We start from the raw sequence: 15655 nt of genomic DNA on the forward strand, positions 1-15655 counted from the left end.
GAGAAGACGGCCGTCTACAAGCCAAGGAGAGAAGCCTCAGAAGAAACCGATCCTGCTCACACCTTGATCCTGGACTTCCAGCCTCCAGAACTACGAGAAAGTCAATTTCTTTTTACCACCCAGTCTGGGGCACTTGGTCATGGCAGCCCAAGTAAATGAATGCACCCTCACACATGACCACATCCCCAAACAAGGATGCTGCTCTGGGTACACCAGTCAGCCACAGAGCTTATTCAAACTTCACCAGTTTTGTGATCTGACTTATGTATCCTCTGTATCTGTGCTTCTCAGACTCTCTGTGGCAAAGACCTCACTGTTTTACTTCTAATTTATTGCAGACCTACATTTTGGTTTTTTGTTTTTTAAAGCTATAAAAATGGGATTACTGGAAGAATGGAATAAAAAGACATACAAAGCCCAATTTCTTATTATTAGATTCAGTAGACACAAAATTGGACAGAAAACTGCTCTTTCACATTGGCTGTAAAAGGTTCTAAGTGAATACTTCCATCCTCATCTTGCAGAGACCAGGGCAGCAGCTCACAGGCAGGCACTGGTCCTTGGACCTCACTTTGAGTAGCTCTGATTTGGATCACAGAGACACGTGAGCCAGTGCTGTCACCAGGGAGCAGCTGTGGGATCAAATTCTAGATGGCCCCGTGCTAACCATTCCTCTGTAGCTCAGTTTTCTCAGGGAACCTAGCTTACAGGGTCATTGTGAGGATTAACAGAGATGAGGACCTTGGCTAAGATACCTGAAACATGTGTAAGCTGGACCAATATCCAAGCCCCAAGTACTGCTTTAGAGGCTCCAGGCCCACGGGCGTCTCCCACGTGAGGTTGTTTTATGAGTGTGCTGTTTGATCTATGCTGAACTTGGGTTTGTCTTCTGATTGCTTCCAGGTCCTTCCGGAACGCTGGCATCCTGCTGAACCCCCACCGGTAGCTGCAGGTGGCCACACCCTGCGAGCTTCCTGCAATTCCAGCAGTTACTCAGCCACACTCAGCGACACAAGGTCACTCAAAATCACCATCTGTCCATGCACCACCTCCTCTCCTGCCTCAAAGAAAAAGAGAAAAATGATTCTGTTCCACCTCCATGTTTTCTCCCCTACACACACACACACACACACACACACACACACACACACACACACACACACACACACACACACCCCACTAACGTTAAGCTTGTCTCGACCTCTACTTCTAAATGAATTTTTCTTCCTGAGGCATTTGCTGACACTCCCTTTCTGTTCTTTGCCCCTCAGAACACCGATGTCTTTGAAAACACCAGGCCTGGGAATATTTAATGTATCCTTGCAAATCGGATAAAAAAATAATTTTCTCCCAATCCATAAAAATCCCCATTCATCTGTTTGCCCTTTGAGGGGAGTTCACTGCCACGTCAACGCAGAAGAACAAAGTCAGGCTTCTATGGAATCAGATCCAGGGGCCTAGGCCGGTGCCCGTCTGGCAGTGGGACCAGCCAGCACACGTCAACTTCTGGGTTAGGTCGGCTCACAAACCCTCATGGCCCCCAGTAGCCCATTCTGAATCTAGAATCAGTGGATTTGTACAAATCCATGTAGAACCTCTCACACCTCTCCGTCCAGGATTTCTCCTCGAAGCCCGAAGTTCTTTACAGGAACTGCATGTGATACATGCACAAGTGTGTCAGCATAGCATGCTGAAGCACAAAAACTTGTCCCTCCCTCCTCTCCACGCACCTGCCTGCTGCTGTTGATGGTGATAATCATTTACAGCTCAGACCAGAAGACATGGCCCTGATACCGATGGCCCGTAATCTCACGGGAAGATGCACCACGTGCACATGAAGATGACTGGGAACGGCGTTTTCCCAGGAGGCCACCCCACCCACGTTGGACTTTTGTATCCGTAGACTGCAATGCAGCTGGTACCAGGCTGTCTGCAGCCTCACCTCCTCCTCGTCCCCTGGTACCTTTGTTCCTTTCTCCACTGGCCTCCCCCAGTTCTGGATTCTCACTCCCGCACTTCCGCCTCCTGTAGCCTGCTGCGCTCCCCAGCCTTCAGAGCCTCCACGTTTCTAACCCCCAGTGCTGCTACGCGCCCGACCACCTCCTTCCCCCGAGGCCTCTCTCCCTCACCTTCCCAGGCTCGGCCCTGACTTCCTCTTCCCATCCCTTCCTTCGGGCCTCCCGAGCCTCCAGGGAGACCCTCACTGGCCCAGCTCTGAAACAGCTCCCAAGATGTGCGGCAGGAACTATTTACTTTTAGTTTGCTCTCAAGACCAATCTCAGCAGTGGACCGATGGGAAGGGGATGACACAGAAAGGATCTCAGCCAAAAGCACCTGGCACTGCTGCCCCCTCTTGGATTACAGAGGACCTATGACCTTGGGTTGGGGTTTTCAAGAAGCCCCTCTTATAGCTTGAGGGTTCTGGCCTTCACTTCCTAATTGGCCTATGGGTACATTCTTATCATTGTCTTTAAAATGACCAATGATGGTACTTCTGGGCGGGGGACAAGTAGAGTTCACGGTGCCTAGGCTCACCTTCCTCCCCAGTAGTCTTGGCGGATACAGTAGGTAGAATTGTGTCCCCCCAAAAGGATATCTTGAAATCCTAACCCCAAGTACCTGTGACTGTGACCTTATTTGGACTTAGGGTCTTTGCAGATGTGATCAAGTTAAGATGAGGTCCTCCTGGAGTAGGGGGGCCCTAATCCATAGCCGGTGTCTTCATAAAGTGAGGGAAACTTGGACATACACATACATACACAGAGGGGCATGGTGTTTCAAGACACAGGGACAGACAGACACCGAGGGGAGAAGTCACGTGGTGACGGAGGCAGAGACCGGAATGATGTGTCTGCCAGCCAAGGAACGCCGAGGGCTGCCAGTGACCACAGAATCTGGAGAGAGAACGGGGCCCTGCTGGCACCTTGACTGCAGACCTCCAGCCCCCAGAAGTGTGAGAGAATAAATCTCTGTTGTTTTAAGGCCTGCCGTTCTGTGGTCCTTTGTTGCGACAGCCCCAGGACTCTCCCACAGAGCATCTGAATCTGGAGCCGCCACACACACACAGGTTCCCCATCTCAAAGCTCTGGGCTCTGATGAGACGGCTGCTGATCGCTGCTACTCTTCTCAGACTATTTCCATCCTGGGAGCAGCCAGCAGTGCTTCCCTTCCAGCCCCAGAGCTGAAGCTACATCTGGAAACTCTCCTCACCCTTAATTGTTCTTAATGCTTTAACACACTGAGTGACTAATGGGCTCTAATTGGACAGCTCCGTCGCGGAGGGGGTGCTCTGACAGCGCCCTCCGCCACCCGCCCAGCCTCCTGGGCTGCTCACTCCCGGAGTTCAGAGGTCACCAACAAAAAATATGGGCCTGTTCTCCTATTTTTAAAAAGATGTCACACCAGTGCCAATAAGCGGTTTCATCCTTCAACCAACAAACATGAGGCAAAGAAAAGGACAGCGAAAAAGCCAAAAGCAGATGGGACAACATATCATCAGTGCCACCGAGGTTTGTGACACCTGTCTTGGACAGAAAGAGGGGTTCTTGGAGGCAAACCCGGCGCTAGTGAATGTTAAAGAGGCTGGAAGATTCCAGCCACAGAGAAACAGGGTCCAGGCCTTCCCCACGCAATCAGAGGAAAGGAGAGGGGAGAGAGAGAAAGAGAGACAGAGAGAGACAGAGAGGGAGAGAATGAATATAAGGAGAGGGTTCCAGACTCTTCCCCCTTCCTCATGGGCACATCCCCAGAACTTGTTCTAGTAGTAAATGTTCAGAAGGAAGGATTAAAGCTGACCTCAGTGCTCTCCCAAGTCTTCTTTTCCAAACACACTTAGCAATAGAAGAGCAACCACAGGTATTTCTAGAAAGACTCATCTTTCCAAAAGCTGGCTCAAGCTAAAGTCTTCAAATTAAAATATCAGGCATGAGAAGCAAATAAGATGCCTCTGCAAGAAGGGAGAAACACCAGCCTCAACGTTCAGGTGCGTATTACCTGTTCCACCCAGCAGCCACCGGGACTTCCTCAGGCGTGGCAGGAATGTATTAACTGCAAGTGTCCGAGAAACATCCCATTAGCTTCTGGTGTAACTAGATAAAGTCACGCTCTCCCTCTCCCCACCACCGGGGAGACATTTACCTCGATGCTCTAGAAAGCTCTGTGTGCATTAATATTGCTGATGCGGGCAGGCTTTGCTACGGCTTGGCCCCCCGAGGGTGCCATGTGATGGATTCCAGTTTAACAGCTTTTAAAAACAAGCAGACAAGAGACGAGCGTGATGGATGATGCAGGAAGCACGCTCATTCGGGAATGATTTATGGGAAGTCGCATGTTGCCGCTTAGGGGTCCGTCCCCTAGGGTGGGATCTGGGGTAGACAGATAGGTTCTAATATTGTTGGGGGCGACAACAGCCTGAAGTGCCAGCTGCACAGCCACGACACGCTCATGCCTGACCCAACACGAGTGGGGCAGCCCCTGCTTTGGCACACGCTCTCCCCTGTACTTGAAAAAGTGCGACTGGCCCAGACCAAAGCCATTCTTCTTGGGTGTGGACTTTCCCCTTCTCTCTCCCCTGCCGGTTGTAGGAGCGCCCTCTGAGGGGCCAGAGGTCAGAGCAGAAGACTTTGTTCAGCTCCAGAACAAAGGTGCTCCCCCACCCCAAAAAACATCTGGAGAAGGAACAGCCAGCTGGGCCCTCTGCTCTGTCTGAGTGACCGTGACGCACAGCACCGAGGGCTGGAAGGAGTCAGACCGTCCAGTGAGAGTGGTGACGGGGAGGGGAGAGAGAACAGGGAGGGTCATAGACAGAAGAGTGTGTGATGCCCACTGCGAGTTTCTGTTCTGCATACTGGCAGGCGGGTCCTGCCCCTTTGATCTGGAGCGCCCATCTGCCCCCAGCCTCTGCCACTGCACGTAAGAGACAAATCTCATTTTGCAGCAGATTAATTTCCACCCATGTTTTTAATAAGGACTCAGAATTTACAGTAAAATCCAAATCAAATCCATATTTAAAGGTTGAGCCTCAGAATGGGATCTAATCTATGGGACCCTTTCCAAGGCAGAGGAAGGGAGCCAGGGATGGAACAAAGGCTTGGGAGGTAACAGCGTCCTCCCATGCCCTCCTCTGACCCCTTCCTGGCCCCATCTGCCTCCAGGGCTCCATCAAGGATGCGTCTGCAGTGATGGGGAGCTACACTAGACAGTCCCACATGCCACAGGAAATGGAACAGCCCGCTCACCAGTGCAGAAGCTCCTGCATGCTCTTCCGTGCAGTTTCTCCATCACGGATCCCAGAGTACCCCTAGGGAGCACTTTCTCCAGGCAACCTTCCACTGCGAGAGGGCATGGAAGATGTATATATGCAGGGGCTCCATATGTCCCTGTGTTGGCGCCTCTCCCCACCACCGTCATCCCCCAAACCTCCATCCCCCAGGCCGACTTGTCTCCAAAACGCCTGCCCCTGCTTCTCATGATTAAGTCACGGATGAGGGGGCCTCTGGGGGAGAGAAACCAGGTGGGATGCCTGCTGCCCCATGCCTCATTTTCTTTTCAGACCTCAGCTCTGGAAGCATGGGGGCACCTGGAGGGTGGGTTTGGCAGCCCCCTCTGAAGCCTGCATCTGGATCCCACTGAGAAGAGTGGGGGCACCGCCACTGGGTGGGAGGGTGTCTGCAGGGGGTCAGCAGCCGGCACACCTGACCGCTGATCAATGTGCCTGGCCCTCTCCCGTCAGACCCACCACCCACCTGAAGGTGATCAGAAGGCGATACACAGAGCCCAGCTACCTCTGCAGGCTTCAACGCTGCTCAGGGGGAACAGGACGTGAGGGTCTTCCCTTTGATGCTTCTCTCCCCTGGACTTCACCCCATTGGAAGGGAGAAGACCCTTGATGCGCATTCTCTATTTCATAACTTCAAGCATGCCTTCGGAAGCCACAAGGGGACAGAAAGGGCGTGTGCACCCAGAAGCCTCTCAGGGCGGAAAGGAGCTTGCATAGCCACTCCTCTGACCCCCAAATTCCCGGACCTGCCATCGGGATCGGCCAGTCTAGTGCTTTCAGCTTCCACAACACCAAGGATTTACCTTTTTAGGAGAATGCTCGTTCTCAAACCCACAGAAAGGCGAGGCTGGGGCCTGCAACCTCCTTCAAGGAGGCAGCAAGGAGAAGTACCTTCCGAGGGATCACAGAGCTGATCCACAGTCACCTGCCCTCAGGATGTGGGCACTCTGCTGCCCTTCCCCCAGGGGCAGAGCCAGGTGCACTTGCTCAGAACCAGGAGCCTGAGATTAAGGGGATGGTGCATGACCCTAGGGGTTCTTTGGCTTACACTGAGGTCAGCCCCAAACCATGTGTCCAGTGAGGGTGCTTCAGAGAGCTGGCAAGGCTGGTATCTCGGTGCATGCAGTGACGAAGGGGCTGCGGAGGATGGCGCCCTGGCACTGGTTTTATGGCAACGCTGTGGGGAGCCCCAGAGAGGAAGCTTCAGAAGGTCCCGGGGGATTGAGACCTTCTGATCGGTCGTGAGGACTTGCTCCTCTGTCCCAGTGTGGTCTGGGGCATATGGTCTTCCTTTCCGGGCTCGCTAAGTGGCCTCCAGTGGCTTAGGGAACGGAATGCCAGCATGATTTCAGTGTAGAAGAGGGGTTGTTCAACATACTCAGCTCCAGCACGTCCCGAGACCCGCACCTTTCTCATCCCAGGTCCATGGCATGGTCACCCCTCCCTGGGACAAGCAGCATCCTCCTCGCTGGTCCCCCTGCTTCTGCTCTGACCTCCCTTCCCTGTTTGCCCCCCACCCAGAAGGCAACGTCGTCTTCATACAACTCAAATCAGGTCATTCATCCCTTGCTCAGAGCCCTTCAATGGCTCCTACCATCCTTAAGACAAAATCCAAAATCCTTAAGCCTGACCTAAAAGCTTCTGAACGCAGCCTGGTCACTCTCTACCTCACCTCCTTCCATGCCCTGCTCACCCACTCCACCCTGGCAGACCAGCCTTCTTGCTGCTTCTCCAATGTGCCTGTGCGTCACTGCCTCAGGGCCTTTGTATCTGCCGCTCCCCTGCCTGGACCTCTGCCCTCAGAGCCCTGCCAGGTCGCCTCCTTCAACCTCTGCTCACACCAGCACCAGGGGCCGCCCTGACCGCCTGTGTGCTCAGCAACCTCCACGGTGCTCAATCACCTCGCCCACCTCATTTTCTTCATAGCCTTGTCACTACCTGCCTTTGCTTTAAACAAGCATCTGTTTACCCTCCACGTCCCCGCTAGAAGATAAACACTACGCGGGCAAGAACTTGGTGTGTCTCCACTGCATCTCCAGACCCGCGCCTGGGCTCGGCACCTGGAGGGGCTCAGGAATGGCTGGATGACTGAATGCAGACCAGTCAGTGGAGCCATCAGCCCACTGAAGGAAAGGACCCAAATGCTCTGAGGCAGGAAGATAATCGATTTGCATCATGAAAAGAACATAAGCAGTGCATTCCTGCAGATCCACCAGTGTCGTGTGTAGAATCTGATTCCATGGATTCTAAAATGGGCATCTTTTAAGGAGCATTAGAGAGACCAGCCTGTGTTCTGGTCTCTTTGCCCAGAATTCTTGTTGGCATCTTTCCGACTACGGGGTATGGGGGCTCTGGTCTTTCCTGCCCTAGATGACATGGACCCACCAGCTTTGTGCAGTTTCTCAGCGGGGAGCGGGGCTGCACGAACTCCAAGGTGGTGTAATAACGAGTTTTCCTGGTTTCTGTCCCTGGTACCTGAGAGGTAACCTCTAAAACCTGTGGAATTCCTGAAAGATGGGAGTGCCTTTTGTTACTCATCAAGTCCCTTCAGACCACAGCTGACTTTATGCTAACCAGGTGGCTCAGGTAGACCCTCAGATAGTTTCAAGGAAGGGGTACTGGTTAGAGGTTTGGTATTTTCACTTCCCACCTCAGGGGAGGGAAGAGTTGCTAAAGACTGAGTTCAACCACGTGGCCAATGACATAATAAGACCCCGATAAAACTCTGGACACCCAAAGCTCGGGACCTTGGTGGTTGATGAACACGTGGATGTTCTGGGAGGGTGAGCTGCCCTAACTCTATCGGGAAAGGGCATGACGCTCCAAGTCTGTCCGGGACCCTCCCAGACCCCTCCTGTGTGTATCTTTATAATAAAACGAATTGCAAGTATAGCACTTTCTTGAGTTCTGCAAGTTGTTCTAGCAAATTATCAAAACTGAGGGAGTCGTAGGAACGCCCGAATTTGTAGCCAGTGGTCAGAAGTGCAAGCGGCCCTGAGACTTGCAGCTGAAGTGGGGCAGTCTTGCGGGAGGACGGGCCCTAAGCCTCTGGGGTCTGCCAATAACTCTAGGTGGCGAGTGCCAGGGTTGAAGTACAGTCCAGCCACTGGAGGTGGGAACAGGGCAATCACTGAGTCCCCTCTAGAGCCAGATGAAGGCATCAGAGCCCATCACTGGGTTACAGGGCAATGGGCACGGCAGGACACAGAACCGTGCAGGGGAGGGTGAGACCCCAACCTTGGCCTCTACGGCATTTTGTGCTGACACTGGACAGTGGACGCTACACCCTGTCCACCTTCCTTCCTGGGATAACAACTTCGCAGCCAGGCTGATGGATTTCAGCAGCCACTCCTTACAAAACCCCACCCAAGGCATTCCTGGGGATCTGCTGATTCTCCCTGCCCTACTCCCTGAAGCCACAGAAAACACCACAATCAGCAAACCAGAGCCAGCAGAGGAAGGTCCCTGCAATTCCCTCGTGTGAAATAAAATCGCCGCATCAAGATGTTTTTCCACCACAAATGCAAACTCCGAGGATGGGTGTGGTGGGCAGGTGGCGCCTTACCTGGTAGTGGAAGGTGAGGTCTGTTTTGTGGTAGCAAGGAGGCCCCCTGGGGTTCTTTCTGGAAGTCCCTTGGGGTGGAGGGTTTCTAGGGAAGGCGAGTATCAGCAGGAAAAGCTTCAGGGTCTCAGAGACAGGCTTCCAACCTGAAGGAAAAGAAAAGAAAAAAGGTTAAATGCCTTTGGAGCAAACATCCGTTTTCTGATATGAAACAAACATTGGTGTTAATAAACAAGAGAAGAGAGAGCAGCTTCAAGGCCAGTTGGTTGCTACCAGGGATCACACCCCAGGGGAATAAGAGGAACCTTGTAGAAAACAAATCATTAGAACCTGACTGCTGCCTGGGGTGTGACGTCCTCTGCTGACCCCTGCAATTCTTTGACCCCACTGTGCTGGTCCAGAACCACCTTGTCTCATGCCCTCTCCTGCTCGTACTTCCCGCCTCACCCAGTTCAGATTCCAGGACCTGTCCCTGCCACCACCCCGGCAACTGCCTTGTACCTCTCTTTTTAACAGGTTCCTCAGGTGATTTCACTCTCCTGACGCATCACTCCAAAGGTGTCCTATTTCACTGGGAGGAAACACCCAGATTTGCCTGCAAGCCCGGTCAATCCAGGTTTGGGGACTCTGAAGCTTATACGATTTAGGGGGCTTTCTAAGAAAATGAGACAAGATGGTGGATGCAAAAGTAAGGTGCAGGGTCTTCCACGGGGCCCATGGGTGCATAACTTCATGGTAAATCCTCCTCTACCCACAGGACCCTAAGCAGTCTGGCCTCCTGCTGCACCACTGGCCCCTCCTCCGACCATTCCCCACCCCCTGCGGCCCCTGGGCCTCCTGGCTGTCCCTCCACACTCAAGCACCTGCATCCCCCCTACATCAAGCCTTTGCACCAGCTGTTACACGGACAATTTCCCAGAAATTATCGAATCTGGTGTCACACAAATGCACTTGTTTCCTGTGGTGTTTTTTGCCCCTCCCCCACGCCGGAATGCCAGCGTCCTGCGGGCACTTCATCTGTTTTATTCAACTCCATCTCCAGGGCCTGGAACATGCCTGGCACATTGTTGGAGCTCACTCAGTATTCGTCGAGTGAATAAATGAATGAATGAACGAACCCCCCCTTTTATTCTCCTGTTTCACACTCCTAGGTTTACTTAGAATAGCCTCCCGTATCAGTCTCTAGAGCAGGAATTCCCAGGAAGCAGAAGGGAGCTGGTTGTTTCTGTTCATTTTGTTGGTGGTGGCTGGTTGGGTTTTGCAGGGGTAGGAGGCACCTGGGCCTTGGATTTTTTTTTTTTTTTTTTTTTTTTTTTTTTGCTTAATTTACTCCAACCGAGTGTGTGTGTCATCAGGCAAACAGGACACAAAACCATTTAGGGGATTCATTCTGATCATCCTGGAGAGACTGGCTTTGGGGCAGGGTTGTGAGATCATGTTGGCCAGGGAATGGTTAAGCTCTGTCCCACCCCACCCCCAGTGGAAAGACCCCCGTTGGCACATCCCCAGAACTCTCACAACAGAGATTTTTTAAAATAATAAAGAAAAAATTACCAGTTTTTTTCTTTTCCTAAAATCTGGTTACTTAAGGGAGCACTGCCCCATCCCAAAGGCAGGGCCAAACTCACAGAGCGCTGCCAACTTCAGAGACATGCCCGGGCACATGTGCCTTTCCAGTGACCATCCGTGCCATGCAAAGAGCCAGGAGCTGGGCATGGGAGAGGCCAGGAACAGCCCTGAGCTCCACAGGCCATTTTTCAAGGGGAGAAACAAGTGTGTGATCTGCTTCTCCTAGGTCAGTGGGCTAAATGCAATGAGAGGGATGGCTGGGGGAGGGGCTGGGGGAGAGAGAAAGAGGGGCTCAGGCGGAAGTGGAGGGAGCCCGGGTAGAGGCGGCTCCAGGTGGTAACCCCAGTGGCGGGGCTAGAAGGCAGGTAGGCTGGCTTCTCTTACAACTAAACGCTTGATTCTCAGCAGCCAGCATAAAAGGCAAGGGCTGGCGTTCATTCTCTACCAGACCCGCTGGAACAGGAGCCACGTAGGGCTGTGGATGCTGCCCAGCCAGGCACCACACCCCGTGTCCCTGGTACCTAAACCGGGAAAGAAAGTGACAAAGGAAAGGCCGCAAAAGTAGGGGGGACAGGCAGTAAGAATCCAAGGGATGCCCCCCAACTCCTCCAGTCCCCAGCACCCCGATCGTTATGGACGATCCCCAAATCCAGGCCACCTTCTCCAGGGGCAAATGCCTCCACATCCCCCACCCACCTGGCGCCCTAACTCTGCCCCACGTGCAGTGCCTGCCGAGAGCAGGGCCAGGGCCAGGGCCAGGGCCCGAGGGGGGCCCCTCTCCCCGCTTCATTTGTTTGCCTCCACCCGAGCTGAATGGGAGATTATCGAATAGCTTGTCCCTGGTTGCAGTGGCACATTTTCCCTCACTCCACAGTAGGAACCACCATCCATCACCCACACAGCAGAAGCCAGGCCCGCAGTTTCAGGGACCACAGGGCTCACCCAGGTGGGGTGCCCCAGCTCCCGGGATGCCAGGGGAAGGAACTGGTCCCATCCTGCCCACGGAGCTCAGCGTGGGTGGAGGCAAAAGGCCAAGCATGAAGTCACCAGGATGCCTCCCTCAAGGCCCACAAGGTTGGCTCGGTTGATGAGGCAAAAAGAAAAGAGCAGAAGGCCAAGCCTGCCCAGGGTCAGGCCCAGGGTCAAGGCTACAGCCTGTCATCTCGGACTCTGAGGCAAAAGGGTTGGCTAGGTTGCAGGAGCGATCTGCGTCTTCCTCGTTCTCGGAATTATAGTTCTTGCACCCGACCATGTGCCAAGCTCGGTGCCAGGCACCCGTGGTTCCAGGCTTTGCCAGAGCACACCCTGTGCAGGAGGCAGGCAGGGGCCTCCCACTGCTGCCCTGCAATCTGTGAGGCCTCCTCGCCCCTCCCACTGCAGGGAGGCAGGCAGAGGGGGAGAATTCAGAGGTCCCACCCCAACCCCTGCCCCACACCCATTCCAGAACCCCAGGGTCACCGGGGCACAAGGGCTCACTGTGGGCCAGGACTCTTCCCTGCTCCCCCTACCTGCTTCAGGATCCACACGCCTGGCATTAGTGGCGGATGCCCTCAAAATAATTTGGGGATTGACAGAGGCTTATATCCCAGGACGGCTGGAGATGTGATATAGAGAAGGCCCTGGATCTGTCAAGTGCCAGGCATGGTCCTGCCAAGGGCGAGGGCAGGGAGCCTGGGCGGGAGGCAGGGCTGAGTCTCAGAGGGCAGTAAAGAGCCCATTCCCACTGCCTGCCTCCCGACATCTCAGCTGTGAATTGAAGTCTCCCAGGCCTGTGGCCCAGTCTGACTACTCCAGCCCATGGCAGCTGCTGAGCCAGCCCGGCTCCCAGCTCTGCTCCCAAGGTGGCAGGAAGCTGGGGGCTGCCTTTGGTGCTCCGGCCCCAAAAGGCCTCCTGTTGGATTCTCGCCACTGGGGAGAGAAGACGGAAAAATTAACACCTGGACTTTTAAAAGGTGTCTTCTGCAAAAAATAAGCCAACACAGAAAGGGGCACAGGCCCCAGCAGAGGCTCCTTCTAGAACAGACTTGCATGGATGACAAGGTCCTCTGGCCACCGTCAAACTCCAACCCTTCTGACGAGCAGTTACACAGCCAGGGACTGGGCAGTCAGCCCCTCCATTCCTCTCTGAGGGCCCCTGTCCTCTGCCCACCATGCAGCTGGACTCTGTCCTGAGGGGCTGAGCAGAGGGGTCCAGGAGGAAGGGGGGAGGGAAGAGAGAGGGGAGGGGAGTGAGGAGGTGGGGAGAGATGAAGGGTCTGGAGGAGGGAGGAAGGGGGGAGGGAAGGAGGGGGGAGAACCTGGCTGAATCATCATCATCATCATCATCGTGGAAATAGGACTGAACGTAGTCCCACGAGGGCAGACCTGTGTTGATCTTTGCTCACCATGGCTCCTGGTACCTGGCCCAGTGCTGCACACAGTAGGTGCTCAGTCAATAAGTGAACAATGAAAAGAAGGAGAGGAAGGCACAGCCGGTTGAGCAGTATGCAGGGGAGTAAGGTTTCTCATTAAAATTCCCAGCCAACCTTAAAACCAACACATTGGAATTAACTGTTCTTAATTTGGGTCTGTCAGCGGGATGGTCTCCGACTCCCAGAGGTAGAATGACCTTCACGTTCTACACAGCAAAGCCGGCAATCCGAGCCCACCAAAGCCCCTCACACTCACAGCTTCTCTTGCAGAGAGAAGGTCCAGCAGCCAAGCAGATATTCTGGATTTGCTTCCAAGCCTCCAAGAGAAAGGTGCACTTGGACTTTAGGGCCCAAGGACAGGCTGGGACGACAACAGTCCTTTATAAAGGACAGGTCACCTGAGCATGTGTTTTTATTTACAGGACTTGGGTTGAGGCAACACAGAGAAGCAGAGACAGCCCGTGCGTGAGCCAACACGGAGCCCTCCCTGGAGTGCCCTCCCTGGGTCCCCTGCCAGCACATGCGCACCGTTGTGGGCTGGCGGGGGTGGGGGTGGGGCGGGAGGGAGGCTGTTTAAGACAACAGCGCCCCCCTCTGGGCATGTGCAGCCCTGCAAGTGCAGGTCTCGAATTCGGGATCCCTTCATCTCCTCCTTGGAACAAGGCACATAGTCGCTGCCCTCCATGACAGACTGGGTGACATCCCTGGAGACTCTGGGGCATTCGGGCAGAACAGTTTGGAGCATGTTCTCCTCCAGCCCCATCTCCGACACACTGTGTGACCCGGGACAAGCCGAATGAATGGCTCTGACCCTTTGCCCCATCGTATGAAGAGCCTACTGCGTGCAGACACAGACCCAGGCGCCAGACGTTCCAAGAGGTGTGATGTCTGGAATGTCACTTGACCTGCTCCCCCCAGAGGCACAGGGATAATACATTCCGGAGGCTTTGCGCTAAATCAGAGGCATTTTCTCCTCATGCCTCAAGGAGTCAAATGACCTCTCAGGGTCCCTAGAGCCACAACCCTCTTCATAAAGTTCAGCTATGGACCCCAGGAGCCACCTAAGGGGGTGCAGGATGGAGTATAGGGGACCCCATTTCTTATGGCAGAGGTTTTCCCAAAGGACTCTGAAATCTTCAGAAATCAAGTTTTGGGGAGTTTCTTGTACTTTGTTTGTTTTAATGAGGATACTAACATTGCCAGAGATGTGCCTGCATTCTTGTGTGGCCTCCCAAAGGGACTCCAGAAATGGCATCAGCAGAATCCCAGAGGACTCAACATACACATCTAAGAAATGGGCTTTTCTCCCCAAATCACACCTTTCTGCTGCATTTCATTGCAGAAAATGGAGCTTTTTTAGTCCTCCAGTTCTGCCTGGCAGAAAGTAAAAGAAGTTCAGAGTAATGGCACAGATTTTCCATAGAAACAGAGAATAGATTGGTGGTTACCAGAGGCAGGGGGTGGGGAGTGGGGGAAGTGGTGAAGGTGGTCAGTAGGGACAAACTTCCAGTTATAATATGAATATGCTCTGGGGGTGTAATGCACAGCATGGCGACTTTAGTTAACAGGGCTACAGATATGCTCTTGAAAGTTGCTAAGTGTATATCTTAAAAGTTCTCATCACAAGGAAAAAAATGTAACTATGTGAGGTGATGGGTGTTAACTAGACTAATTATGGTGATCATTTTGTAGTAAATACAGGTATCAAATTATTGTGTTGTACATCTTTAACGAAGACAAAGTTATATGTCAATTATATCTCAATAAAACTGGGAAAAAAATTCAAAGTAATGGCAGGGATTCGGTTTTCGTTTTTAAAAACCATCCAAATTTCCACACCAAACAGAGCTGCGTATCCTGCTAACTATACCCATTCGTTAAAACGTGGAGTCCTCATTCACTTGCCTGCTCTGTAGTTCAGCAAGGCACTGTGTTCCTTCCTTATTTTTCTGAAACCCGCTCCTCCCTGTGTGCCAGCATCCCTTCTCCCATCTTCTCTCTTCAATCTCTCTCCAGGCATCTTTCAGAGATGCTGGCGGCGTTCCCCTCAATTTCTCATCACACCAATTCCGCCTCAGTCTGCTTCCCCCAAAACATGAGCTAATAACCAAAACCAGAGCTTAAAATGGACTCAAGCTAAGAAAGCAAAACTTGCTATTTCTTTAACCAAGAGAAGAATGTGAAGCATCTCATTTCAGTAGTAAAGATTATAGGGGATATGTAATATTCTGAATAAATGAATCTCCTCCTCCCATTTTTAAACCACTCTTGTGAAACCAGCTTTGTTCCCGACTCCTCTCATGCCTTATGAATCCTGTCCCTGGCAAAAATAATTTGGGTTTTATTATTCTGGCATCTAGTGGGAGTCTGTGACAATTTTACTGTAGCTCCGCTGGTGTTGCTTCTTCTTTTTTGAACACCAGTGTGTTTTAATAATAGTGTACCTTTAGGTATTGTTGAAATGTTACATTATTCAGCGTATCCAACGGGAATGGGAAGGGCCTCATGTAATTTACGTGTCCTCGGCGCTGTGCTTAAAGCTTGTGAAATGGAGGGGTGTCATTTGGGAAGCAATTTTCCCCAAGGTCAGGGAAAATTGGAGTGGCTGGAGACTGTGTGACCCGAGTGACAGCCGGGCTCAAGCTGGGGGCTCAGAACCCCTGACGTGAGGCTGGGACCAGTGGCCAAGGGACTCCGGGCCCCAAACCAGAAATATTCCCCAAATACAGGAGAACTCCAGTATACTGCTGGATTGCTAGGCTGCTTGGGTTTCGAGCAAATCTTGATGAGATGGCGTTGCCAAGGCATGATCCAAAGCGTTCTCAGGCTCTGCTG

This window comes from Eschrichtius robustus, chromosome 20 (assembly GCF_028021215.1).
Source record: "Eschrichtius robustus isolate mEscRob2 chromosome 20, mEscRob2.pri, whole genome shotgun sequence".
In the NCBI taxonomy this organism is placed as follows: Eukaryota; Metazoa; Chordata; class Mammalia; order Artiodactyla; family Eschrichtiidae; genus Eschrichtius; species Eschrichtius robustus.